A 27,746-nucleotide genomic window follows, 5' to 3' on the forward strand; every position below is an offset into this window, starting at 1 on the left:
AATTTCTAAGGATACAATGCATCGATGCCACACAGAAAATATCTATATGAGGTACCTTTATTTTGACACCACTCTTCACCTCTTCATTCCTTGATATAACGCTCATCTACACATTTCCGCCAAAGCGTGCATTTTCGTTTATTTTCGTCTGCTAGTGTCAACAAGTAAATGCAATGCAGCTACAAAACCATTGTAGCAGCAAAAACACAGCAAAAGAGGCAGAAGACTTTGTGACTGCTATCTGACGCAAATTGTGGGTTTGGAAATATTTTGTATTTGGAAAATGGAAACACTAAAGACTTTGACTGTTGCCATCATAAGCTTGATTTTATGTGACATATTTGACATCATTATTTATTTTTCTTTAATTTATTTAAAAAAGTGTATTGTTTTCTTAGTTTGTTGTTGTAAATGTCTCAGTTGGGACAGAGGTTGGGCCTTTTTAAGACACTCCACTTTTTTGAAAATATGTTCATTTTCCATTTCCCCTAGAGTTAAATATTTGATTTTTACCGCTTTGGAATCCATTCAGCCGATCTCCGGGTCTGGCAGTACCACTTTTAGCATAGCTTAGCACAATCCATTGAATCTGATTAGACCATTAGCATCCCGCTCGAAAATAACCAAAGAGTTTCGATATTTTTCCTATTTAAAACGCAGTGATATTACGCAGTGCCCGAAAATAGTCCCCAGCTATTGGAAGTTACCAAGGGGACTACTTTCGGGTGCTGTGTAATATCATTGTGCCTGCTGCACCCATAGTATGGCAGCAAAGTCCTTGATTATTACGTCGGAATGAGAGTATAGTTCCTAGAAAATTGCAACTTTTATTTTTTCGTTGGTCTTAGTACACAGTGTAACTACAGAAGAGTCAAGTTTTAAATAGGAAAAATATCCAAACTCTTTGATTTTAGCGCAATGTTAATGGTCTAATCAGATCCAATGGATTGTGTCCTAAGCTATGCTAAAAGTGCTACCGCCAGACAACGGAGATCGGCTGAATGGGTTTCAAAACGGTAAAAATCAAATGTTTAACTCTAGGGGAGCTGTAAAATGTGCATATTTTTAAAAAACGTGGAGTAACCATCTTTAATGGGTTTAATTAAACGTTCATATTTATATGTAATATTAACGTAATATTAAAGTATTAAGTAAGTAAAAATTAATCGAATCGTAATTGCATCAAAGAAATATTTCATGCATAGGCAAATATTGCATTGCTGGCAGAGATAATCGATACACGTATACGTTTCAGAATAAACTGTTCGATTTACACCCTTAAGGGGGTCGCACACCGGCCGCGCAGCTCAGCTCGTCGAGTCGTGTCTAGGACAACTCGGGGGTATCATAAACTGGAAGTGCACATTAAATAGCGCGAGGGTCGTCAGATAGTGTCTACTTAAAAATGCTAAATATACGTTTGCAGCCAATGTTAATCGTTAATGATTTGGGACAAATATGATGTTATTTAATGTTAAACTGTGAGTGGCACTGTGTGGCATGACAGGGATTTGAGCAACTTCCTGAGTCAAAGCTGAGCGGCACGGACAGGTGCCACCTGGGGGCGCCGGTGTGCGTATACTCATAGAAAACAATGTGTTCGATTTTTTTTTTTACAAAATGGCGCGGCGCTGAGCTGCACGTCCAGTGTGCGATCCCCTCTAGATAATCTACATAACTATATTATCAATGGCATATAAAGGCGTTTTTATCTATGCACACCGCGGGTCCCCTTACATGGAAGTTGCTGTCATGTTTTTCAGTGGCCCTAAACGGACAAACTTCTCCATAGAGTGCATTTTGTGGCTCTATGTTGTCTCAGAAGATGACATTTTCGTCCGGTGGCTGCTATAGTAGCTTCTCTATGCATTTCGAACAGGTGGGGTGAGCTGAGCCATAGGTTGCAATTCACAATCTCATTGCTAGATGCCGCTTAAATCTACACACAACACCTTTAATTGTAGACTTTTTTATGTATATTTTATTTATTCTTTTAAATATAAAGGAATAATCTGGAGATTTGGAGGTGGTCTCTTTTGCCTCATTGGCCTGGCAGTTATCCACAACACCATATATTTGTAGCATTAAGTCTTTTTGCGTTTTGTGCTGCTGTTTGCGCAAAAATTAAACACTAAAGTATGCTATAGGAAAGTGTTTCACTGGTAAATTCAATTTACTTCCTTACATCTAGGACTTGTAAGTCATGTCTCTGAAATTTCTCAGATGTGAGAACATCCATCATTAAACTCCTCAGCTTCTTTATGGTCCAGAAAGTGAACCACAGTTTCGTATCTACCGAGCTCAGCTGCACACGACTGACTTTTCCAAACAGAAGAATTTTGCTTTCTATATTTTTCAGTTCCTCTGTGCTAATCCATTGTGGGAATAAGCCCGAGTTGTTGCGTTTGATGTTTTTAAGGCGTCTGCACGCCCCGGTGAAGGATGTCAGCCTCGCTCACAAAACTTGCCTCATTATCGCGGGCTCCCGCCAACAGAAGAGGCGACGTGAGGCGCTGTTAAACCCGAGGCCCGATGGAAGACACATGAAAGGAATTTTACCTCAAGAATTTGTATGCCAAATGCCATCTTACCTCACTCTAGACCTGCAACATTAATGTGTTGATATTTAGAGAGATGGCTCTGGGCGGAGACGGTACACTTTTGAAGTGTGCAAGTTAGGATGGGAGGACGACTTTTTGTTTAGCAACTTATTATGTATGTGCAGCTTACACTGTGCAGGCAGTTTGTCTTGGCTTTGTTTGCAGAATGGATTTTGCTTGGCTCACTATTCCTTGATGTTTAGAGACACCATGAACTGTTTTGTTTAGAAGAGCACTTCTATTGTCAGTGCTATAACTGCTTGACTGGCGTTTACATTTACACCAATTACAATTTATGTGAAATCCAGGTATCTATTAATGAGATTTTGAGCATTAATGTTTGATTTCAATCATTGATTTAATATTGGTTTCTATCTTTGACCTGTGCTTACGCAGTCAGCATGAAAGATATTAAAGTTATATTTTCACAGAATTTGATTTTATGAGTAAAACAGTTAATCACAAAAAGTGACTTCAGCTTGGTTTTCCCAGACAAGCTCTCATATATACGCCTACCAGTGATGCGCGGGTCAATATATAAACAACCCGCACCCGACCGATGTTTTCAACTAACTTTCCCGCTACTCGGACCTCAAAAAAGAAATATTGTACCTGACCGCTTCCTAACCCGCGTTTTTATAAAGTAGTAATTGTTTAAAATAGTTCATTGGCATCTTTATTTCAAACGACTCGACTGACCATGACCTGAATATCATAAAAAATATTTTTTTGATAACTCGTAACCTCGGGTAATCGCGGTTGACCACAGGCACCCGCTCATCTTGGATGAACCCGCGCATCACTGATGCCTACTTGAATGGTTGTCAATTAATTTCAAGTCTATTTCTAAGTCTGCAACAACGCAGCAACACCATGGATTACATTGAAAATATGACGCATGCACAATTTGTATATTTTTGACAAATTTACAATTTTTTGTTTAGACATTACGTCTTCAGATGAGTTACCGTGCATATGCGTTATTGTGTCTAAGGATGTAATTTTGTGTAAAGACGTCGACACGAGGCTGCATAATTGCGTGTACATTGAAATTAGTAATGCAGGCCCTCAACTTTTTTGCGTTATTTATGTTGGATCTAACTTCTTTAAACTACTGTTTAGGTTTTACTTGCACTGTATAGGCAGTATTTATTCTCCTTAAACTACATAATGCCTTCATGTGTTTTTTTTTGTGCACAGTGTTATGCCCCGTTCAGACTACCAGTGACTAGCAGTAGCATCATTTCATTCATTTTAATGGAAGCTTGGCGACTTCAGGCAACACAAGTGTCAGTGACTCGTTCATGGTGTTATTTGTGTTTTAAAGGAAAACACCAATATAAAGAAAACATGGAAGTGTTTGGTGGCTTCTAAATTCATACCTGTTTGGATTCTAAGGAATGAATGGCGCTAGGCTAAATGCTTATGCTTACATGCAAGTCAAAGCCTTATGTGAGACGTCACGATCAGCTTTATTAAAGCTGTGTATGACAAAAATAATCCTCCCTGTTTGAAAATATACACCTGCACAACATGTGCACTGGCTGGAAAGCTTACATCTGACCTCAGTGTATTTGTCTGAAAGAGCTTCTGTTGCAAAGAACAAGGGTCCTATCAGATCATACCTATATAGACGCTATTGTCTCATCTCGTATCCCACTGGGAAAAATATACCAAAAACTCAATAAACTGTCTAGCCTTACCTCAGGGGTGGATGTCTCCATCGGGTTTGGTTCAGAGCAGATGGCCCTATTAGGCAAAAAAGAGGATTTATTTAGGGGAAGGACGAAAGCCATCATGAGATTTTCCTTTCTGCATGCTTTCAAAGGCGTCTTTCAGTCAGCTGGGCGATAGCTTCACACTCATTTTTTTTCTTTTATCAGAAGTGCCACCGGAAACGCATGATTCAGGGAAAAGAGAAGAATGTGACATTTATTACTGATGGCTTTGAATAGAAGAAAAAGAGCTTACTGTCACCCATTCTGAAGGCTTGTCTCTGACAAGAAAATATTGAAAACTTTTATGTTTTTTTTCTCCATATACCTGTACGCTTGGATTGTTTTATAGCTCTGTTCCCAACGGTCTTTAACCTTGTCTCCAAGATGGCCTGATCGAATGGTTTGGACCATTTGGGAGAGCAACTAAACCAGCTGAGGCCTCTATGGACAGGTCTAATCTGTTTTTAGTGTGAGTTGGGCACAATTCCCAACATCCATAGAGTATTTCCTTATCAGTAAACATTTTTAAATGTGTTTAAGAAAGTTTGAAAGAGCTGCTTGGTTGTTTTAAACATCTTAGAGGAGTTACAATAAGAGAAAGATTTATCGTAATAAGATCACAATCTCAATTAAAGCAACTAGACGATCTCATTCCTAACTTATAATGATTTGTCTGTCTATTAAACCTTTGATAGAAATCTAACCAGAACTTTGATATACAGTATGCGTGGGCGCTGTCGCCAGTCATCATGTAAAGGTTCACTCACAAGCTTCACCTGTGCTTTAAACACGCTATTTAAACATTTACACGCTTTGCTTTCACGGATGCGAAAGTGGTGCATTGAAAGCGCGAATGAAGCTCGCGTTCATTGTGCTTTGCTTTCACACATTCATGCACATTCATGCAAACTGTTATTTGCTTTGTTTTTAGGAAAATGAAAGGAAAATAAATTTGCTCTACCAAAAGGGATTTCTTGTTTTTTATACTTCCATTAAAAAAAATTTGGGTAACCCCCGAATTTATACATAAAATTATCACCAAAAATAAGGTTTGTTTTACACTTTTAGTGGTTTTACCAACAACGGCCACTAGGTGTCAACAGTTTGCTGCATACTCTTGTCACAAATGAATAAATTACTGTCACTACATTTAATTACTGCTACATTCTTAGACCTTTCCAACGATATAGAGTTTTTTTCGTGATAGATTTACAACATGCAAAATATTGAAGTAAACTCGTGTCCCACTCACCGATCCCATAAAGTATATAGCTTGAAAGTATTGCAAGTCGCTTTGGATAAAATCATTTGCCAAATGCATAAATGAAAATGACACACAGGTTGTTACAAACAGAATGAGGCAAAATAATGATGTCTTATGAGATGTCTCCTTTGTTTCACGTCATTGTTATTGATTTGTTTGGTGAACTACTAAGGCCTCGTCGTCCCATTTCTACCTCCTTAAAACTTCCACCTGGTTTTGAGTGCCTTCAACAGTAAAGTCCCCTCAATGAGGGAAGTGGGGGTTCAAATCTTTCCCTATGAAATGGGACACCACTATATAGCGTAGCAAATGTGCTCACCTACGTCACATGCAGTGTGATTATTACTAATATGATTGAACTCTCAATAATCCCGGGTTATATGTGTTCATGTGAACGCAGGAACACACATCCTGAATATTGACAAAACTTCCCAGATCAGATATATATATGATGGACAGACTCTCTCAAAGTAGTTGGGTGACGTCGTCAGATAGCCCCGTGAAATATTTTCTAACATTAGTGTTCAAAACGTCACAAACACAAAACTAGTCCAACATTTCCTTAATTTTAACATGCATATTTACGAAAATATAGTTGTTCTTTCCAGCTGTGTCCGCCATCTTGGTCAAAAAGTTTGACTAGCTCGCTGAGCTCGCAAGGTATCCGGGTAATTTAATCTCCCACTTTATTTTAAGCCTGAATCCGTCCTGACAACATTTTGAGGGTTGATTCTAAGGGGAAAATAGCACTACGTCTCGCTCCATAAAGTAATGGGACGCTCTACATGTGCACGCGCAAAAGCGAGGTTTAGGGCAAAAATGTAGGGGAAGGGGAGGTATTGGAAAGGGCCCTATGTATTTTTTTTATCTTTTTTTAGTAATTATTGTTTTATGGGTTAGGTGATTGTGACCAAAATTAAAGGTTCAAGAGAACAGCAGCTCACATACCAGGGCTTGACATAAAGCATCAAGTCAATTTTGTCATTCGCTTGTCGGAGTAAAAAGTTACTTACCCGGAAATAAAAATAATATTTCAGCCATGTCAACCTGATTGGTTGCAGTTTTTATATTATTTTATTTTATGTTTTTCAGTTGTTCCCACGGATTTACAGTTAATTCGTGACTGCATATAAGAAAAATGGGTATGGGTGAATAAGTAAGGAATAACTGATGACGGGTCATTTAATTATTCGAAAATGATGCACACTAGAAGTCTTCACGGAACCACCAAGATCTGAAAACCTGAGGTCCGACCTGAGATCCGAGTGGGTTTGGGTCTAAAAGTTTCACGTGTGCCTCAGACACAGGTCGAGTAAAATATTAGCGGCATCGAGTCTTGCGTAATTGCAAATTAATGTGTTTTTTCTGAATGGATCCCAAACTAATTTTTTTTAAGCCAGACCTGTCAATCAATTTTGAATGCACATTTTAGCGATTACCATTGTGTTGTCGTCAGATACCAAATGAAAATAAATGGAGCATTGGGCCAAATTGGTTGCGAGGGCACTGGGATTTCTTTATGTCCGACAGGGGCTGCAGATCCCACACACATCAGTGCCGTTTACATTCGGGTTCAAAATAAATTGCTACTGTGTTGGGTCAGAGAGTCTTATTTTTTTGGGTTTGTCTCGTGTCAGGTCTTTTATTATTTATGCACCTTGTGCTCGGGTAAAAAGTGATTTGCGTCTTTTCAGTTCGGGTACATTTCTTTGGACCCAAGGTGGTGATCCAGAACAACACAAAGCAAAACAAGGCTTTATAGATGTCCTTGGTTACAAGCAGTGTTGTTCAAAAGATGTTGATGTTGTTGAAAGATGTTGTACTTGATGTGCAGTTTTTGTTTACACACTCCTTTTGACTCTCCAGAGAGCCTGAGAATACTAAGTGTAGTTTATGATGTGTGTAAAGACCACAGTGCCTTTATTTAGCATTAATACGTGTCCTTTAAAGACTCCTCATCTCCCAATCTGACTCTAGTTTGTTATGGAAACTTGGCTGATGATGCCGTCTTAAATCTTTTCAGGTGGCAGAATGTGGGACCCAGAAGGGTCATCTGCAGTTTGGATGTTGTTGATGCAGTCAACGGTACGACTCTAAGTCACGCTGAGATACCAGGCGAGGTGATATTCTGCCCTGGGAGAAAACATGCCATCCCATTACGTTTAATGATGGTTGGAAGGGAGTCGTTAACTGGGGAACAACATCAGATTTCTCATTGTCCATTATCGTTCCCAAGTGATCTTTCCAAACTACTGTTTTTCCATTAAACTCTCATGCTAACCTGCATAAACATTGATCCGGGCGGGTTTAATAAAGGAACAGATTAACCTGTATTAAAAAAGTCAAGACGGAAGAATTGTTCATTTGTGCTTTTCCTTATTTTTTGGCTTAAAGGGCATCTGGAATATCTTGTTTTCACATACACAAGAACATCTTTCGATCACTGAAGCAAAAATCATTCAAGAAATCATACGGTGGAGTCTGATTTCAAACTGCTCAAGTGGTGTCATCCGCGTGTTGATTCTTGCAGAGCTGCGTGAAGTCGAAGGCAACTTTTGTAAAGAACTGTTGCTGTCATGACCGATTCATTTCAAAACCAGCCAATATAATAATAGCTGGGCCGCGGGCTAGATTACCGACCACTGATGTATGGGTTCTGATCAGTGTATTTCTGTCACATAAGATGTTTTTGGATCACATTAAAACGTCCATCACTGTGAAACTAAATGCTAGTAAGGCAACACAGTGTCTATGTTATATACTTCTAACAGGGTTATTAGTTAGTCAAGCAACTACCGATGAGATGAATAGCAATGATAAACATTTCCTCTAAGTGTATAACAACTTTTCTCCTGCAAGCCATTGTGTTTGTGTGTGTTTGTCTATATGTCTATCTATTTATCTGTTTTTGTGTCTGTCTATATGTTTTGTCTGTCTGCCTATTGGGTCTGTCTGTCTGTCTGTCTGCCTATCGTATCTTTCGTGACTGTCGGTCTACCCATCTGTTTGTCTATCATGTTTGTCTATATCTGTCTTTCTGTCTGTCTAGCATCTATCAGGGCTCGAAATTGCGACCATTTTGGTCGCATATGCGACCGAAATTTAATCTGTGCGACCTTAAAATATATTTGGGAGCATTTGTGCGACTGCCCATTAAGTTCTTGCGTTTAATGAAGACCGCAGATTGGCTAATATGAGCGTCAGTCATTCCTTGTTGCCGTGTGAAGCGCGGAAATGTGAAAAGACGAACGCGTCGCGAGCATGACGAGAGCGAGCCGATTACAGCCAAGGTTATTACTGTATTTTTTGACGACGATCGGGATTCAAATGTAACTCCACCACCGGAAAATACGAGTTGACGTTAAACCTTTCAGAGAGAGTGGCTTAAAGATTTCGAGTGTCTCCGCTGTGAAAATGTAACTTACTGTGTTTACTGTAAATCCTGTAAAACGGCGTTAATGGCGGAATCAAAACATTTTAAGCGCCAGACGTACCTTGCTTAAACATGGCGAAAGTGCCAAAAATACAAGACGTCTCATGACAAATGTGTTTATTATTGATGGAGACACCGACCTGTCTGTCAAAGTGTGTTTGATGGTGTATGTGCGCATGCGCTGGTGAATGGACATTCGACAAACATCCTTGTGGTCTATGTTGCTGTGGAATACGACAATGCTGATGGTATGTTTTTGTTGTATTTTTTAAAACATTGCCTATTTAGTAGTAAAAGCATCCTGGTAATGCAGTTATCAATACCAATATATATTAGCCTTCTATATTAGGGTCACTTTTGTAATGTCACAATTAATCAGTGTTTTACGTGTTTGCTAGATTTTCTATGTAATCTTAATCATGTTACCTGTAATTGTTAAATTATTATTGCTGCTATACTATTTCAACAGCATTTGGGTATTAATTTAGGAATTTATGCAGCAAAAATTAAAATAAAATGCTGGCCATAGGACGTGTAAAGCCCGGTGGTGGTGTTTTATTTTTAAATAAATCTATTAACATTTACATTGTAGTTGTGGTGCTTTTTAATTTTTGGATGGATGCGCCTAAATTTTTGCTGGTGCTCCTAACTCTTTAAAGTTGGGAGCACCAGTGCTACCAAATAAAAAAGTTAATTTTGAGCCCTGATCTATTCATATTTCTGTCTATCACCTATTCATATTTCTGTTTATCTATTGTGTCTCTGTCTGTCTGTCTGTCTGTCTGTATATCTGATCTGTCTGTCTGTCCATCTATCTATCTTTCTGTCTATCTGTCCTGTCTGTCTGTCTACCCATCTTTCTGTCTATCTATTCTTTCTGTCTCTCTACCCATCTATCCATCTTTCTGTCTGTCTATATATCTGTCTTTCTGTCTGTCTACCATATATTCATCTTTCTGTCTATCTATACTGTCTGTCTGTCTGTCTGTCTGTCTATATATCTGTCTGTCTGTCTGTCTATCCATCTTTCTGTCTATCTATTGTGTCTGTCTGTCTGTCTGTCTGTCTACCCATATATTTATCTTTCTGTCTATCTGTCCTGTCTGTCTGTCTACCTATCTATCCATCTTTCGGTCTATCATGTCTGTCTGTCTGTCTACCCATCTATCCATTTTTTGTCGATCTATCCTGTCTGTCTGTCTTTCTGTCTGTCTACCATCTATTCATATTTCTGTCTATCTATCACCTATTCATATTTCTGTCTATCTATTGTGTCTCTGTCTGTCTGTCTGTCTGTATATCTGATCTGTCTGTCTGTATATCTGTCTGTCTACCCATCTATCCATCTTTCTGTCTATCTGTCCTGTCTGTCTGTCTACCCATCTTTCTGTCCATCTGTCCTGTCTGTCTGTCTACCCATCTTTCTGTCCATCTGTCCTGTCTGTCTGTCTACCCATCTTTCTGTCTATCTTTCCTGTCTGTCTGTCTACCCATCTTTCTGTCTATCTGTCCTGTCTGTCTGTCTGTCTACCAATCTTTCTGTCTATCTGTCCTGTCTGTCTGTCTGTCTACCCATCTTTCTGTCTATCTGTCCTGTCTGTCTGTCTACCCATCTTTCTGCCCATCTGTCCTGTCTGTCTGTCTACCCATCTTTCTGCCCATCTGTCCTGTCTGTCTGTCTACCCATCTTTCTGTCTATCTGTCCTGTCTGTCTGTCTATCCATCTTTCTGTCTATCTGTCCTGTCTGTCTGTCTACCCATCTTTCTGCCCATCTGTCCTGTCTGTCTGTCTACCCATCTTTTGGTCTATCTGTCCTGTCTGTCTGTCTACCCATCTTTCTGTCTATCTATTCTGTCTGGCTGTCTACCCATCTATCCATCTTTCGTTCTGTCTATATATCTGTCTTTCTGTCTGTCTATCATATATTCATATTTCTGTCTATCTATCCTGTCTGTCTGTCTGTCTATATATCTGTCTGTCTGTCAATCTATCCATCTTTCTGTCTATCTATTGTGTCTGTCTATCTGTCTACCCATATATTTATCTTTGTGTCTATCTGTTCTGTCTGTCTGTCTACCTATCTATCCATCTTTCTGTCTATCTATTATGTCTGTCTACCCATCTATCCATTTCTTGTCTATCTATCCTGTCTGTCTGTCTGTCTGTCTGTCTACATCTATTTATATTCCTTTTTATCTATTGTGTCTTTCTGTCTGTCTATATATCTGTCTGTCTGTCTTTCTATTGTGTCTGTCTGTCTGTCTACACATCTATCCATCTTTCTGTCTATCTATCCTGTCTGTCTGTTTGTCTGTCTACCCATCTATCCATCTTTTTGTCTGTCCATCATGTCTGTATGTATATCTTTCATGTTTGTTTATCTATCATGTCTGTCTGTTGTGTCTGTCTGTCTTCTGTGTTTGTTTGTTTGTTTGTTTGTCTGTTTATTCTGTCTGTCTGTCTGTCTCTCTATCTGTTTGTTTATTCTATCCTATCCATTTTTCTGTCTATCTATCGTGTCTGTCTGTCTACCCATTTATCCATCTTTCTGTCTATCTATCGTGTCTGTCTGCCTGTCTGTTTATCCTATCTGTCTGTCTGTCTGTCTACCAATTTATCCATCTTTCTGTCTATCTATCATGTCTGTCTGTCGGTCTATCTGTTTATCCTGTCTGTCTGTCTGTCTGTCTGTCTGTTTGTTTATCCTATCTGTCTGTCTGTCTTCCCATTTATTCCTCTTTCTGTCTATCTATCGTGTCTGTCTGTCTATCTGTTTATCCTGTCTGTCTGTTTATCCTATCTGTCTGTCTGTCTGTCTGTTTATCCTATCTGTCTGTCTGCCTGTTTGTCCGTGTGTGACCCTAGTTGTGCCCCAAATCGCATACTTATGCACTATTGGATGCAATTTTGTGGTACAAATAGTAACAGTGAAAGTAGTGTTCAAATTGGAAATTCCAAAAAAGTATTTTTTGTATGATTTGCTTTTGCCCCGTGACGTTGGGGTTAGGGGTGGGGTTTCGTTATTGTTTTTATTGTTTTTCCATAATTCTCTTTGTACAAATTCATTCCAATTAGCCAACTCGTAAAATAGGTATGAATTCTCATGAAATCATGCTGGAACTGCAGCTTCACACTTTCATGCATATTTTTGTCCCTTTGGATTTTCCACCAACCATCCACAGATCATCACTCGCACTGCAACAGATGTGAAGAATGAGATGCTCTCTGAAGACAGTTTATTCAGAGACAAGCAGCTGAGAGACATTTTATAACATAACAAGTGTGATCAGGGCGTTTAGAGATACAAATTGTACATCATCAATAGTGATTCTCCTTTGGGATACTAATGATTGCGAATTGCCAACCATATCGGAATCCATATGGATTAAATCACAGACCTCCTTTTCAAGTGCACTTAGATCCAAGTTACTAATGCACTTACTTGTAAAAGTTAATCATGACTAGTCAAGAAGTAAATTAAATATATCATATATTTATACAACAGTTCTTTCTGGTTCTCGAATCTGATTGGCTAAGACCTGTGCGATATTGTGCTGATATCGGCACTGTAACCGCTTCACCTTTCGTATCATTCCGCCACCTAGTGAATGGAGGTCCTCTAAACAGGCTCATCTCTGAATGGAAAAACACAGACGCCCTGTTTTGAATCACTCTCCGTTTGTCTCATTAGTTTACTAGCTCATAAATCAGTCTGTGAATCCCCAATCAGAAGTTATTCCGTCAAAGATCAACGCTCTTGGATGTTACGTTACAGTTAATGGGAGAAATGTCTTGTCACATCGTGTGGATTATTAACACTTGGAAAGAGGAATATAAACACTCGTTTTTTTCTGGAGCTATATTTCTTATCAGAACGCGAAAACACCGTGAAACTGCAGGTAAGCACCGCAGCTTTTAAATGTGGACATTGATCATTTACTTTATCGTGACCTGACTATTAAAACATGTTATGAGATATCGCCACTGGTATATTTATAAGCAGCATGCAAAAACATATCTCTGACACTTATAAAACACCGTTTTATATAGTACTGACAAGAACAAAGTTTAATAATAATAATCGAGTGCTCGTATCACGTTAAGAATAAATGAGAACGCAATAGTAACGTTATACAAGTAGTTTTATTAACTTTTACCTCGCGCCAAAACAATAACAACACAAAAGACACTAAATATGAATTAAAAAACAAGTAATAGTTTGATCATGACACCAAATACTGCTAATTTGATCTCATTTTGACGATCATAAACAAACAAGGCCAACATGAGAGCCAGGGAATCCCTTTCAGAAATGTAGCCCAGAGAGGGCGGTGGTCAGCGGGGCGAGTGAACACTGACGTCCGCTCATGCTTTGGTTTCTTATTCGTACCGAATCTCACTAAGCAAACGTTCAAACAGGCGCTATCTTTACTAATCGACTGCAGATTTAAATATAATACATATACATTCTCGACTGAACTAATCTTAAAACTACACTTTGTGACCAAGAAACGGTAATATAAAGTAACAGCTTTTCCGTCCATTGAGTTGTTATGAGCTTCAAAGCAGCCGAAAGTTTTACCTGTCATTCTGGCCGCCCTCAAATCCGTGGCGGAAGAAGTAGTTCTCAAACAAAGAGGCTTTTAAAATAACTCCGTTGTTGTTTTCTAGTTTTCGTTTTTCAAACGTGTGCCGTCGAACTGTTGTATAAAAGCAATATCGCTCTCGGAGTCGTGTGATATAGCTCTATATCATCACGGCTGTGATTGCCTCTGGCCTAATCACAGCCGTGACGATATAGAGCTATATCACACTCCTACTCGAGCGATATTGCTTAAATATATATAGCAGATATGTCTAATTGTCATTTTTATTAGTTACTGTCTGCCTGTCTGTCTATCTGACTGACTGTCTGTCTGTTTATCTCTTTATATCTATCTATCTGTCTGTTCGTCTGTTTGACTGTTCATACCTAACAAAGTTGTATTGCATAAAATATAAAGTGCAAATTTTTTACCTTTTAAGCCAAAAAATAATAAAATTGTGCTAACTTCAGATTAGAGCGATCTTGTTCATGTGAACACGAAGTTGACTATAGAAGTCGTCGTCACATAAAGTGGCTATTTGATTTTTTGAAATAGTGCCTCTAGTGTGACAGCTTACCTCGCTCTACCCTACATAGTACATCATTTGAGTGCACAAACTATAGTATGTAATTGGGACATGGCTTCTGTCTGTGAAGTCTAGGTTAAAGTCTCATTATAAAATAATTAGCATCAGAGTTTAATTTTATTCATTAATTTTACAGTGATTTCAATCGTTGTCATGACTTTACTCAGTCAATCTTAATTAAAGATATCAAGATTATATTTTCACAGAATGTTCTTTACATTTTGCATACTGATTTTATGTAGAAACAGAAATCCCAGTAACAGATTATGACACAAAGTCAACAATTTTGCATGACATTCCTAGATGTTTTGAGGTATACGACTATTCAACAGAAACCAGTATAATGTATTTTAATGAAAATTACAAAAGCTATTAAAAATTTAGCAAAAAGCAGACAATTGATAATCATCTGCGTGATTGTTTCAAACATTTGCCTTTGTCCAAAACAATTATAACTTGATTTTATGTTGTGCACAACTGATTGATGATGTGGATGTTGAACAAGTGTTTTGGAAAATAATTTCTGATCTGAGAAATGCTCCAAACTGACTGAGGAAAAACTGTAATATTTTAAAAGGATCCCAGGCAGGGATGCGAGAGGCTGCTGTCTCGACTGGCCAATCAGAATCAAGTATTCTAGAGTGCCGTGTAATAATATATAATATGAATAAATGTATTAAAATGCAAACGTTATTAAACTCGTAAAATACTGTGTCTGTGCAGATAAAAGCAATGATGTGTTATAACTGTCCTGTGAAAGTGTTCAGCCGGTTGGGTCTGTGAGAAACTGAAAGTGGCAGAATAATGAGCTGAACCCAATGACACATGATGAGCTTTAAGATGAATCCTCCTTTTATCCTCTGACTGGTCTGCAATGCAGTGCAGTGGTTTATCTTCAGGCTGTTGGTCGTTGAAGAGTGTTGATGAGTATTTTTGGAGAGATATGAGCGCTGTGACTGTCTGTGTTAGTTAACAGGAGTGATGAGTTCTGTTAGACAGCTATAAGAAACAAACTTTCATTAGTGGATGATGGACAGATGAACAAATCCTGGGAGTGCAAGAGCAAACTCTCTGTTATAAGATGTAAACACTGTTAGACAATAAAGACTTAAATTGTGCATTGGTGTTATACTGTAAGTGTGTGTGATGGTACAGGGTCACAATAATTGGGTCCTTATGAAATCTGTTTTATTTATTCTCAAATTCCATGCCTTTAATTTTTCTGGATTCTGCTTTTAACGGTTAAGTAAAATTTCAGTAATCAAAAAGCATAAACTGAAAACATTAAACGAATACAATTTAACAACAGTTTATTAATTAGTTTTATTAATTTATGCTATTGACAAGCAACCAAATGTTTATTTTTTTTAATCATAAGACTATATTAATCTTATTTTACTTTTCAGGTATCTGTATTAAATGTAAACATATTGAAATTGTCTGAAAACAGTCTACACTGTAAAAAAATTCAGTAAAAATTACAATGTTATTGCAGCTGGGTTGCCGGTAATTTACCGTAGATTTACATTTACTGGCAAGAGTTTGTTCAAAGTTAAATACATTTTAAATATTAACAAGTCTTTATCTTTACAGAATAAAACTATACAATAACAACCTCATGCGAAGCATTTTGGGAACCAGAAATCATCATCAACTTTTTTCTGTTTTTTGCTTCAGATTTTGTTTCCCAGAATGTTTTGCTTGATGCTGTTTTTTTAGTTTTACTCTATAAAGACAAAGACTTGTAAATGTTTAATGTTCATTTAACTTTGAACAAAATGTTGCCAGTAAATAACATAAATTTAAATCTACGGTAAGTTACCGGCAACCAGCTGCAATTTCTACGGAATTTTTTTACATTAGTATAAAACACTACACACACTGTTAGACTAAACTGTAATTTCTACAGTTACTTACCACAAAATGCCCAGTAAAATAACATAATTTCCTTTTCCAGTTCATTACTGTTGCATTATGGGTATTAACATTTAATTTACAGTGATTTACTGTATGTTTTGAATTTGCGGTAGACTGCTGTAAAACAACAGCAGTAGTGCTACTGTAGTTGAATAAAAAAGTGTTACAAAAGCATATAAAATGAAAAAAAATATATATCTATGAAATGAAATACATTTTATTTGTTATGCTTTTAGCAGTGAAGTAAATTTCAAAATGTGAATTGTTTTTCAGCAGTGTAAATAATTTATTGAGAATTGTAGATAAACAAGAAAGGGATTATGGATAAATGCTTGACCGTCAGATTTGAATTTGACCTCAAGACTTTAAAACCCTAGTGACGCCAAGATTTCGCTCCTCGGAGTGTCGGAAGAGGGACAGAAGAGGCTACTTGGGGCGTGTAGCGAGTAACTTTTATCAAGTGACTCTCTGGCATTTGGGTAGTGTTATAGACCTATGACACGGGCGACCCGGGTTTGATTCCCCTTCAAGGCAATATGTTTTTTTAAACTAGGTTACAGTAAGGGTATTATACTGTGAAATGGAACTGCGGTAAAGGCATCATACTGTAAAAAACATGTACAGTTATGGTACTGTAATGGGGCAGTTACCATACCACGTTGCCAGTGAGTTACCGCATATTTACAATAAAAAGTCTAACAGAGCAGTCCTCGCTGTATGAATTAAATTTACAGCTGCAAAAGTTGTTTTAAGAGTAGTGAGTGATTTTTATTTTTGGTGGATAATGAACATTTCTGAAACAGAAAGCAGCAGGCTTCTGTCACTTTAAGACCCAAGACAGCATAAAGACTGCAATTTTTCAAAATACTGATAAACATCCAGCTGTTTCTGTTCATTTAAACAAGAAAGAAAACTTAGTTCAGTCATCATGCGTGTGTTGACTGCCGATGCTTCGGATCTGAGCCCTCATGTTATCTGGGCTATACACGCATTGAAATAGATGTGAAGAACGTCGTGTTCCTGGTCATTGTTGTCTTGTCGTTTGTTCCGGACGCAGAAAGAAAGTATACTTTATGCGACTTCTTTTGTCTGCTGTGTCCCAGGCTTTGATGAAATCTGATTGCGCTCTGATGAGGTAACACTTGTCATTGTTCGCAATGCATGACGAGAACCAGACATACTTTTCTTTATGTCCAACATTACACAAAAAGAAAACGTTTCTACGCATTTCTGACATTTTTTTGCAGATTAACTCTTTCCTTTCCTTTGACAAGTTATCTTGTCAAATAAAAGAACACGTTTCTCTGCCAATGACGAGTTTTTATGGTAATCTAGATTTTCGCTTTTATCCACTAGGTGGCGCTTTTACCCAACTTATAAAAAACTGAAGCATCAACTAATTCAACATCATTTAAAAAATGCAATTATTTCAAGTATTTGCTAAAAATTTGTTATTTTTGAAGAAACCTACTCATAATTGAGAGGTTATAAAAAGAGAGCAAATTAAGAGAGGATTGATTTTTTTTTTGGTTTTGTTTGTTTATTTTTGTTTGTTTGAAAACAGATGGTCTATTTTTTCATTTGATATATTTGTATATTTATATATTAGAAGAAATTTTCCTGGAGAACATTTTGTGAAACTTTTGTGAAAATCACAAAAAATACTAGTGGCAACAAAAAAAAAGGCTGGCGGGGAAAAAGTGAATGAAACCACATACATTTTTTTTTTTTTTAAACTAGCATTTGAAAATGAGTTATACTTGGTTTTAAAAATGGACTGAATCCAAAATGTTCCAAATAAATTCTTTTTTTATGCTTGGATTCTGTGATTCCGTCCGTGTTTTCCGCATTGCGGAAATGATAGGGCCCTACAATAGAGTATTGAAGGAATGATGTATTTTTGTTGGCAAAACCCGGAAGAAATATGTTTTTAAATGTGTTTAATAAAGTTTGAAAGATCTGCCTTAAGCTTGGTGGTGATGACGTTGATGTTGAGAAACCGTAGTGTAGTTCGCTTGTAGACTAAGGTTAGCTTTTTGTTTCTACACTGCAAAAAATTATTTTCAAGAAAACTTGTTTTCAGTAAAAATATCTAACATTTTTTAAATTAAGATGCTTTTGTTGATGAGCAAACGACCCAAGAAATTAATTCTAGTTTTTAGACAAAAAATATCAAATTTAAGTGATTTTGTGCATAAAACAAGCAAACAAATCTGCCAATGGGGTAAGCGAAAAAATCTTGAACATAAAAAAAAACTAAATTCAAGACAAATTTGCTTACCCCATTGGCAGATTTTTTTGCTTGTTTTATTCATAAAATCACTTAAATTTGATATTTGTGATTTAAAAACTAGACTTATTTTCTTGGGTCGTTTTGCTCATCAAGAAAAAGCATCTTAATTTAAGAATTTTTAGATATTTTTACTGAAAACAAGACAAAAATACTAAGATTTTTTTCTTGAAAATAATTATTCTTCTGCTTTTCTTCAACTTCTGGGTTGGCCTGCAGAAATACGTCATTCCTGCGGCATTCTAGAGCTGTTTTAATTTGCACATTAAGACATGAGGCGTATCTAAAAGCAGAAGCTGTTTAGTACAATGAGACAAACAAACTGCAAGATGGCTAAAGCGTTTCTATTAGGTCTCAACTAAAATCATTAGGGATAGCATTACTGGCAAACTTCATTCTTCTCTAAAATAAAGATGTTAGAGGAACCAGCAGCAGGCACTTCATTACAGTAATTCACACTAATATTAGCAGTCTGTTCACCATTCAGTACGATGACATGATATGCGTTTTTTACTCTATTGCTCATTAAAATCCTCCTGTCTGTAACCAGAGGGGAAAAATAATGAGTAGTAGATGCCAGCGTTCTGTAGCCTGACTGTATCCATGCTTCTGGATTTATGACTGTTTGACACCATAATCACTTGTTGACTTTAATCCTACTCTAGAAATCTGACTTTTCTTCTGTCATCATTTACTCACACTTGGGTCTGTACAAACCAATACACTCCTGCAGAGACACACAATTACATAAATGCTTTTGTTAATTGATAAGGAAGACATTTTAAGCTATGGAACTTGCAGGATTAATGAACAAGATTAGTGAAACAAAGACTTCTATATGTGACCCTGGACCACAAAACAAGTCGCACATGTATATTTGTAGCAATAGCCAACAATACGTTGTATTTTTCTTTTATGCCAAAAATCATTACGATATTTATTATATGTTCCATGAAAATATTTTGTAAATTTCCTACCGTAAATATATAAAAATGTATTTATTATAAGTAATATATATATATATATCCCAGGGGTTTTTCCCTCCTAGGACTTTTTTTACTTCCCCGGCTAAAAAGTCTGGGGTTTTTTTCTCCTAGGGGGTTTTTCAACCCGGGGAGGCAGCCTTCTTGGGCTTAACTTTGCACCCTCTTCTTTACATTACATAAGTAATACGCACGCTTATAATGTTGATTCATAGCCGCAGCAAATTTAGCTGCTTGTGCTATTGTGTATTATGTTGTGCTATCTGTCGATTTTCTGTTCTCTCCACTGCTTCTATGCTTTAAAACAATCACCATTTGTGAAAAGCGCTATATAAATAAAATTGAATTGAACTAATATATGTTGCTAAGTACTTCATTTTAATAGTTGTTTCTAGGCTAAATAGTGTCCTATCCTAACAAACCATACATCAAAGCTTTTTTTTTTCATTTGGTTTTTCAAAATTGACCCTTTTGACTTAAGGGGGTCGCACACCGGAAGCGCAGCTCAGTGCCGCGTCGAGACTCGTCTAGGACAACGCTGAGGTATTGTAAACCGGAAGTGCACGATAAATAGCGCAAGCTTTGTCAGATAGCGTCTACTTCAAAATGCAAAATATACGTTAACAGCCAGTGTTAATCGTTAATGATTTGGGACAAATATGATGTTATTTAATGTTAAACTATGTGAGTGGCTTCCCAGTGTCCCACCTGATGATTTTTCTACATGTCATTTACTAATGAAATAAGAAGGTCTGTGTTTATTAAATGGAAATTATTTTCTCCCTGAGGCTGTGCATTAACACACTTTCTACAGCAAACCCCAAAGGGCCAAATGCACAATTGCACACATTAACAGGTGAACTAGTGTTGTGTTGTCGTATAAATTTTCCTCTCTTCATGAAAAAAAAATTGCTGTAGTAAAAGAGGAAAGAATTTTTTCATAACTGACCTACCCTTGAGGGCCAGACCAGACTAAGCTGCTCCGTAATGTAGTTCACAAATTACGTTATTTATTTTGTGACTTAATACTTTTTTAAATCGGGATTTGATTACTTTTTGGCTGAATGGATCCGTTCATCATCATCTAACATGGGTTAAATCTGCTCCGTCGCTTCGGCACACGTAAAGACAAGCTTTCTTTCTCGGGTCCGGACGCTCCAGTGGCCCGTGTGTGAAATTGAATTTCGTGTCCAGTCGAGTGCAGACGGCCGCGCCGTGGGGCCGTGGAACGGCAAAGCCCCCGTTGCTCCCGACTCTGCGGGAAAATGTGTAGAAGTAAAACGCAGCAGGCCGAGAGATGGTGGAGTGACACTCGGCGGCGGTCTGCAGCTGACCTGAGAGGCAAACAGCTGTGAAGTACATCTGACAATTAATGTGGAGAGCTGCCATGTGTGGCTTTCCACTTCACCTGAGACGCCTGCCGTGAGCTACGCGTGATGGGTGGAAAAGCTTCGTCTCTTTTATGACTTACTGATTTACTGCAGTTTTTCAGTTTGTGTAAACCGGCTGGTGGTAACTTTTGCCGCTGTAAACAAGTGGCCACGCGTGTGTTCTGAATACATGTGTGCTATTTCTGCAACATATGGTACCTGTGTGTTAATTAATATGTACTTTGTTTCTGATGTTCTTCATTTGGAGTATACAGTAGGCTCGTTGAGCGAATTAGCATGAAGTTATCTTTATGATGTGGTCACTAACATATTTACCGTTATAATTATTGTTATAATGTCCCTTAAAGGTTTTATACACTGATGTCGTGTTATTTGAGCTGTTTCTGGATGAAGGCAGACTGCTGACAGCGAGTCGTGATGGCAGAGTTCACGTAAAACTTGCTAATGTCAAGTTTAAAATGAATTTGTGCTTAAGATGCGTGACTAAAACACACGCGCACTTCAGTTAGTGCGGTATAAATGTGATTAAAGCGTTTACATGAACAGATACTGCGATTATAAACGGCGTACGCCACCTCTTTTAATGAGCTTAATCGCATTATTTTTATCGAATTATTGCGTTTACATGAGGTAAGGTATAATCGCAGTATTGCCAAAATTCCATTATAATCGCATTATTGGTGTGCATGTAAACGAGCTCATTGAAATATTCCTTTAATTTTTAAAGGGCTATATTTTTATCACTTTTATTTTTCTGTAAGAAAGTTATTTACACTTATATACATTTTTCCCCCTCCCCGAATTTTTATATTATTCGATATTCATTATTCACTAGGGATGCTCCGATTGATCGTCCACAGATCTGTATCATCCGATAACGGCATTAAATGACTCAATCGGTACTATCTAAATTTGCCGATCTCGTGAACCGATCTTTCTGTTTACTTTTGTCATCATAGGGTTCCTGAATGCGGCTGCAGTAGAGAGCATTTTAACGCAGTGTGAACATTTTTACAACCCATTGCTCATGTGCGATGTGCAGATTTCTCTTTTTGCCTTTACAGAGATATGTGTATTTTCTATGAGGTCGCGCTCCAGTCCTACAGCGTGACGCGTCTTCACATTCCCATCAAACAGTGTATACAACACATATCTATCACGGACAATTGCATCCTCATGTCGAAAGTTAATTATTTGCATTATTTGCACCAAACTTTTGTATGTACACCTCTGTAGGGTCATGTAAACGCGTAAAACGTTTTTCTTTTATCAGGGAAACCCCATAAATGAAAGCTCATAAATGGTGTTAGCAAAAAACGATTGGCACAGGTTCATTCGCGTTGCATGTAAACACCTTAAGCTGCTTTCTCGCAGTTTTGTTAATGTGTGCATGTCTCCAGGTGTAAAAGATAAACATCACACATGGACATAAACGCACAAAAGTCTCAAGCAATTGGCAAAGAAAGTGCAAAAATTAAAGCTCATCTTTTACAGGTTTTGCAGACATGAGAAGAGATACAACAGTAAAGCTTAAGACAGATTTTTTGAACAACTATTGTGTATTGTACTATAAGTCACTGCCTTTGAGAAACCTGACATCTTCAAATCCCATGTAAACTCAATTGTCTGCAAAGCCGGTTTATTGATTTGCATGTAACACATGGTTTCTATAATAAGCAGATTTTTGATAGTTATTCGTTTTTTCTGTGCATGCAAACACACTCACTAATGCTAATAACAAGCCAATTACAAAACAGCAGGCTAATGTTGGTACAATAATGCTGCATATATACATTTCTGTGATTTGAATTCATGCATGCAAAGATTTACATATACACTGTACGTGTCTGTGCATCTAACACATAATTCTGTTTTCGCACCAATTACATTCATTCAGTGCTGGCCGAACGTAATGAGATGGTCTTTGAAGAAGTGTTTAATTATCAATTCATTAGTGCTACTGTTTAAATGCACTGTCATTTTAGCTTTGCTTAATTATGGAGGGGATGAACACAATTTGTTTATTCATTAGATGCAAATGCTGTTGTTTTTTGCGGTCTCATCATGAATATTTATGGAACTTAAAGGACAATTAGATTTTTAGAATAATAGCGTGTTGACTTTTGCTGGTACACAGTCTCATGCAACGCAAAAACAGTTATTACTTAAAGAGCCTTACAACATTACAAACTTGAAGACACTAAACCGTACAGAAGCCTCATTGACATCCATAGTAGGAAAAAAGAATACTATGGAAGTCAATGGGGATTCTGATCGGTTTGGTTACACACATTACTCAAAATATCTTCCTTTGTCTTCATATAAACAAAGCAATTTATACAGGTTTGTAACAACATGAGGGTTAGTAAATGAGGACATCATTTTTATGATCACTGAAAAAAATTATACATTGAATTTAATCAATTTTTTAAGGTAAGTGGTTGCAATCAATTTATTTAAGCTACATTTAAACAAAAAAGATTAGTAAAGTAAAATAAAATATAAAACTTTTGTTTAAATGTAGCTTAAATAAATTGATTGCAACCACTTACCTTAAAAAAATTGATTAAATTCAATGAATCATTTTTTTCAGTGATCCTGCATGGAGATTAATCACTACTAATCATTTGCAAAATAAAAGTTTTTGTTTACATCATATATATGTGTACTGTGTATAATAATGTATAAATAAATACATACACACGGATGTAGATATTTAAGAAGTATTTATTTACATTTGTATACATTTTTTATGTTTATATATAATTTATATTATAAATAAAATTTTAATCAATAAATATTTTTTTCTTAAAATTATACATGCATGTGTGTGTATTTATATACACATAATTATTATACACAGTGCACACATATATTATATAAACAAAAACTTTTATTCTGCAAATGATTTGTCGCACTTAATCGTTGTGCCACCTTCATGGAGGCTGGTATCGATTATTGTAAGAATGTCATTAATCGGCTGTTTAAAAAACATGATATTCACAAGCTGGGTTTCCATCACATTGATTTTATTAGCATTTTGAAGTATCACATAAGAAACGAGTGATGGAAATGCCAAATTTCTAATAAATATCCTTAATTTGCAAAAAAAAGTTTTACACTCTCTTGAGGTGGTTTTTGACTTAAACGAAAAAGAGTAAATGTGAATAATGGGAGATGGAAACGCATTTGCAGAATAAATTCTGACGTAGCAAACATCAGCTGAAATTGTATTTACCATATATGGGTCTTGACGTCATCGCAATGCAATGTCTCCATTTTCTAAACGTGCCTTACCAATACCATTGTGATTCGCTTTAACAACTTGATCTTAATCTTTAACGCATTTAATTCGAATTTGGTGTTTTTTGTGAATTTTGAAAAGATACGATTCACATTTGGAATGAAATCCCACTACAGTCTGGCTCATTCATTAATTATTTCAGCTTATATTTCAGACATATTTATTTCACAAAAGGACAATGTGGTCTCTCTTTGTTGTCTTCTGTTTATCTCTCTCCTCATGGAGGCATCAGTTCTGTTTCGTATTATATTGTACGAGTCTTTGATTTTCCCGCTGGTCTGTTCGCTCACAGCTGCTTCTGTCTGTATGATTGATGTTCTTCTGGTGTGGACGAGACCAGAAGCGACTTTAAACCAGACGAAGATCTTTAGACTGAAACTTTCTGTTTTGTGTAAAATGGTCTTAAAAGACAAAACTATCAACTATCGACATTAATGCCGGGGCAATTAACCAACTTATGAAAAATAGCTATCGTGACAGGCCTATATCTGGAAACATTTTACATAAAGACTACAACCCAAATCACCTGTGCAGTTCTCCCGTGCCAACTGTGAGTCCTGGCTCACATTTGCAAATGAAAAAAAATGGTGTGGTCAGAAAAATTTGTAATTTATGCATAATATTTCTCAAGTACTGAAAGCAGAAGTGATGCAGTTTAATGGTACTGTAAATGTTTCCTTTATCTAAACCTGGGGTCAGTTTAATACCAGATTTAAGGACCCATTCCTATTCATTATTACAAAATAAACTCCTACGAGCTGACACAAACTCTCCGTCTTCTGATCGTCCTGTCTGTGTTGTATTTGTGATAATGACCAGCTGACTCTGTACTTGATGTTACCTAACAATACAGCATTGTGACTTTCTCTAGTCTGTAGCAACTGTCAGTGAAAACTTTTCACATCCTTGCTTTAATGAAGATCCAGCTGTTGTTCATTTTGTTCATCTGTGTGTGCCTGAAGCAGATCTGTGGGCTGTTTTAATCTGAGATCTGGCCTTAAACTCGGTAGCTCTGAAGAAATCTGTGCCGCTTCGATACCAAGCCAAAACAAGTCAGCCCTGCCAAAGTCACGATCAAACCCGAGCAATCTGATAACACGTCTGACTTCAGAGAAACGGGAGAAACGAGTCAAGGTGACCCTGAACACAGCGCAAATGAGGATTTAGTGAAATTTAGGGGAGTGGAGATGCACAAAACCACCACATTAATAATAAGATGAAAGATAAACATCTCTGTTTTGGGTTTGAATGATAGCAGAGGAAAGCCCAAATATGTAATAGTGTTTTCATCTGATTTGCTTGTTTTTTTATAGAAACACACAGCAGACAAAATCATTTTTTTATTAAAAGTGTGGCAAACGTTCAACCATCAATTACAGCAAATCTGTTGATGTGATGTCTGGTCATGGTTAAGCCATGTCAAGTGACACTGCAATCTCATAAAGTGCCAACCAGTAATGAGTGTTCATTTGAGAGGAAATTGCATGTGATTTTCCATTACTTGCATCTATTAGAGTCCATAATTAAACACGGTTTAATGAGAGACAGCCGGAGGAGAGAGAAAACGTCAATAACAGCTCGAAGAGAAGGTAGAATAGGATCGCACCCTTCTTGTATCTTCACTATCTAAAATGGTTGTGGTGCTTGTGATAAACGTTTTCGTCTCAAGTCTTCTCAGATGATGGATGACAGAGCACGAGCATTGCAGCTTTTTTAACTCCCTTATACTTTTGGGTGTCATTTTTGAGCAACATGTTATTTTTATAGACTTATTTACTCTGTATATGCATAATAATAAATTAACTTCTAATAAAAAATATTTATTCAAGTTATTTTAAAGGTGACATCACCCCACAGTTTCTGCCAAAATCTCATGTAGTCTTGGGTAGATACTGTATTAGACCTGCAAAAACTAATCAATGAAATCGATAAAAATCGATTATTAAATTCGTTGTCAACAAATTTCATTTATCGATTAGTTGGTCTGTGACATGCACACACGTCAGGTGCCGTTTCTTCATACAGCCGAGCTGTGCGCTTATAATTAAAGTCAGGTGCTGTTTCTTAATACAGCGCAAGTTCACTTTTACGTCATACAACGCGAGCTGCACTTTTATTCAGGCGATCTTCTGACCAGCCGACCAGCTTGGTTAAAAGCACGGAAGCAAAAACGCTGGTTAATAAAGGTTTAATTTCCTTTAATATAAGTATGGCTGGGAAAAGATTAATCGCGATTAATCGCATATAAAATAAAAGTGATTTTTTGCATAATATATGAGTGTGTGCTGTGTGTAATTATTATGTACATATAAATGCACACAAATTCATGTACGTATTAAGAAACATTTACATGTGTATATATATTTATGTATATTTGTTATGTATTCTATATTATGTATGTATGTATGTATGTATGTATATATGTATGTATATATATATATATATATTTATATTCTATATTTATTTATTTATATATATTTATTTATATATATATATATATATTCTATATATATATATATATATATATATATATATATATATAAAATATATAAATAAAAAAATCTGACATGAATATATGTATGTGTGTGTGGTTAAATATACACAATAATTACACACAGTACAGACAAATATTATACAAAAAAATTACTTTTATTTTATATGCGATTAATCGCGATTAATCTTTTCCCAGCCCTTATATACAGGTAAGTGACTGTATTTGTTTAATTGTTGTTGGATTTTCATAAAAATAGTAAAACTTAGCATCTGTTTTAAAGTAAGGGGAAATCCAGGTTTTTATTACTGTAACAACACATGTATAGCACCACTTTCATATCATAATGTCTTTATTTATTTTGCTAATAACAAATAACATTAATATTCATCAAGGTCTAAAGCTTAAGATTAAAAGTAGTTTATTAATCTGTGGCAATTCTCAGCACATCCCTGAAGACTCAATTCATTTTGTTAATTGATATTTTGACATTTAAAGATGTTTTATTATTTAGAAGCTGCACAAACTTTTTTTTAATTTAATTTAAGATCTAAATCAAAAATATTATATTAGTAAAACTCTGTAGTAGTGTGTGGCTTTTGCACTTTTAAAAGTACACTTCTACACGTGAATGGCCTAATTTAGTAGCCTTATTTAGCTATGATACGAAAACATCTAATTAAGTAAATATTTATATTTTATCAGATTAGTCGATTAATCGAAAAATAATCGCTCGATTAATCGATTATAAAATAACCATTTGTTGCAGCCAGTGTTCGGTATAACTAGTTACTAAGTAATTTGTTACTGTAATTTAATTAGTTTTCCCTTGAAAAAGTAAAGTAAGGGATTATTCTTATTTTTCTTGTAATCTAATTACAGTTGCTTCTGATGTAATTAAATACTGTGTATGGACTCATGGATAACTTTGATTTATTATGTATTTTAATTAAGCAATATTGCTCAAGTAGAAGTGTGATATAGCTCTACAACCATGATGATACAGAGCTATATCACAAGACTCCGAGAGCGATATTGCTTGTTAAAAGTAATCCAAATGACTCCAGTGTCTTCTGTGAAACAACAGGTGTGTGTTTTCATGTCATCTAGAAAAGTTATTCATAAGTTTATAGCCAGAACAGTATGAGCAGAGGTAAATTATCATCAGGACTGCAGTATAAA

At 36.4% G+C, this 27,746-nt stretch overlaps 1 long non-coding RNA gene across 1 annotated transcript in view; it reads left to right on the plus strand.

The window, feature by feature from the left end:
- The window catches only part of LOC141365580 (uncharacterized), a 169,749-nt gene that overhangs the window by 25,428 nt on the left and 116,575 nt on the right, over positions 1-27,746 (plus strand). The gene's annotated exons all lie outside the window — the stretch shown is intronic.

Source organism: Misgurnus anguillicaudatus, chromosome 8 (assembly GCF_027580225.2).
Source record: "Misgurnus anguillicaudatus chromosome 8, ASM2758022v2, whole genome shotgun sequence".
NCBI lineage: Eukaryota > Metazoa > Chordata > Actinopteri > Cypriniformes > Cobitidae > Misgurnus > Misgurnus anguillicaudatus.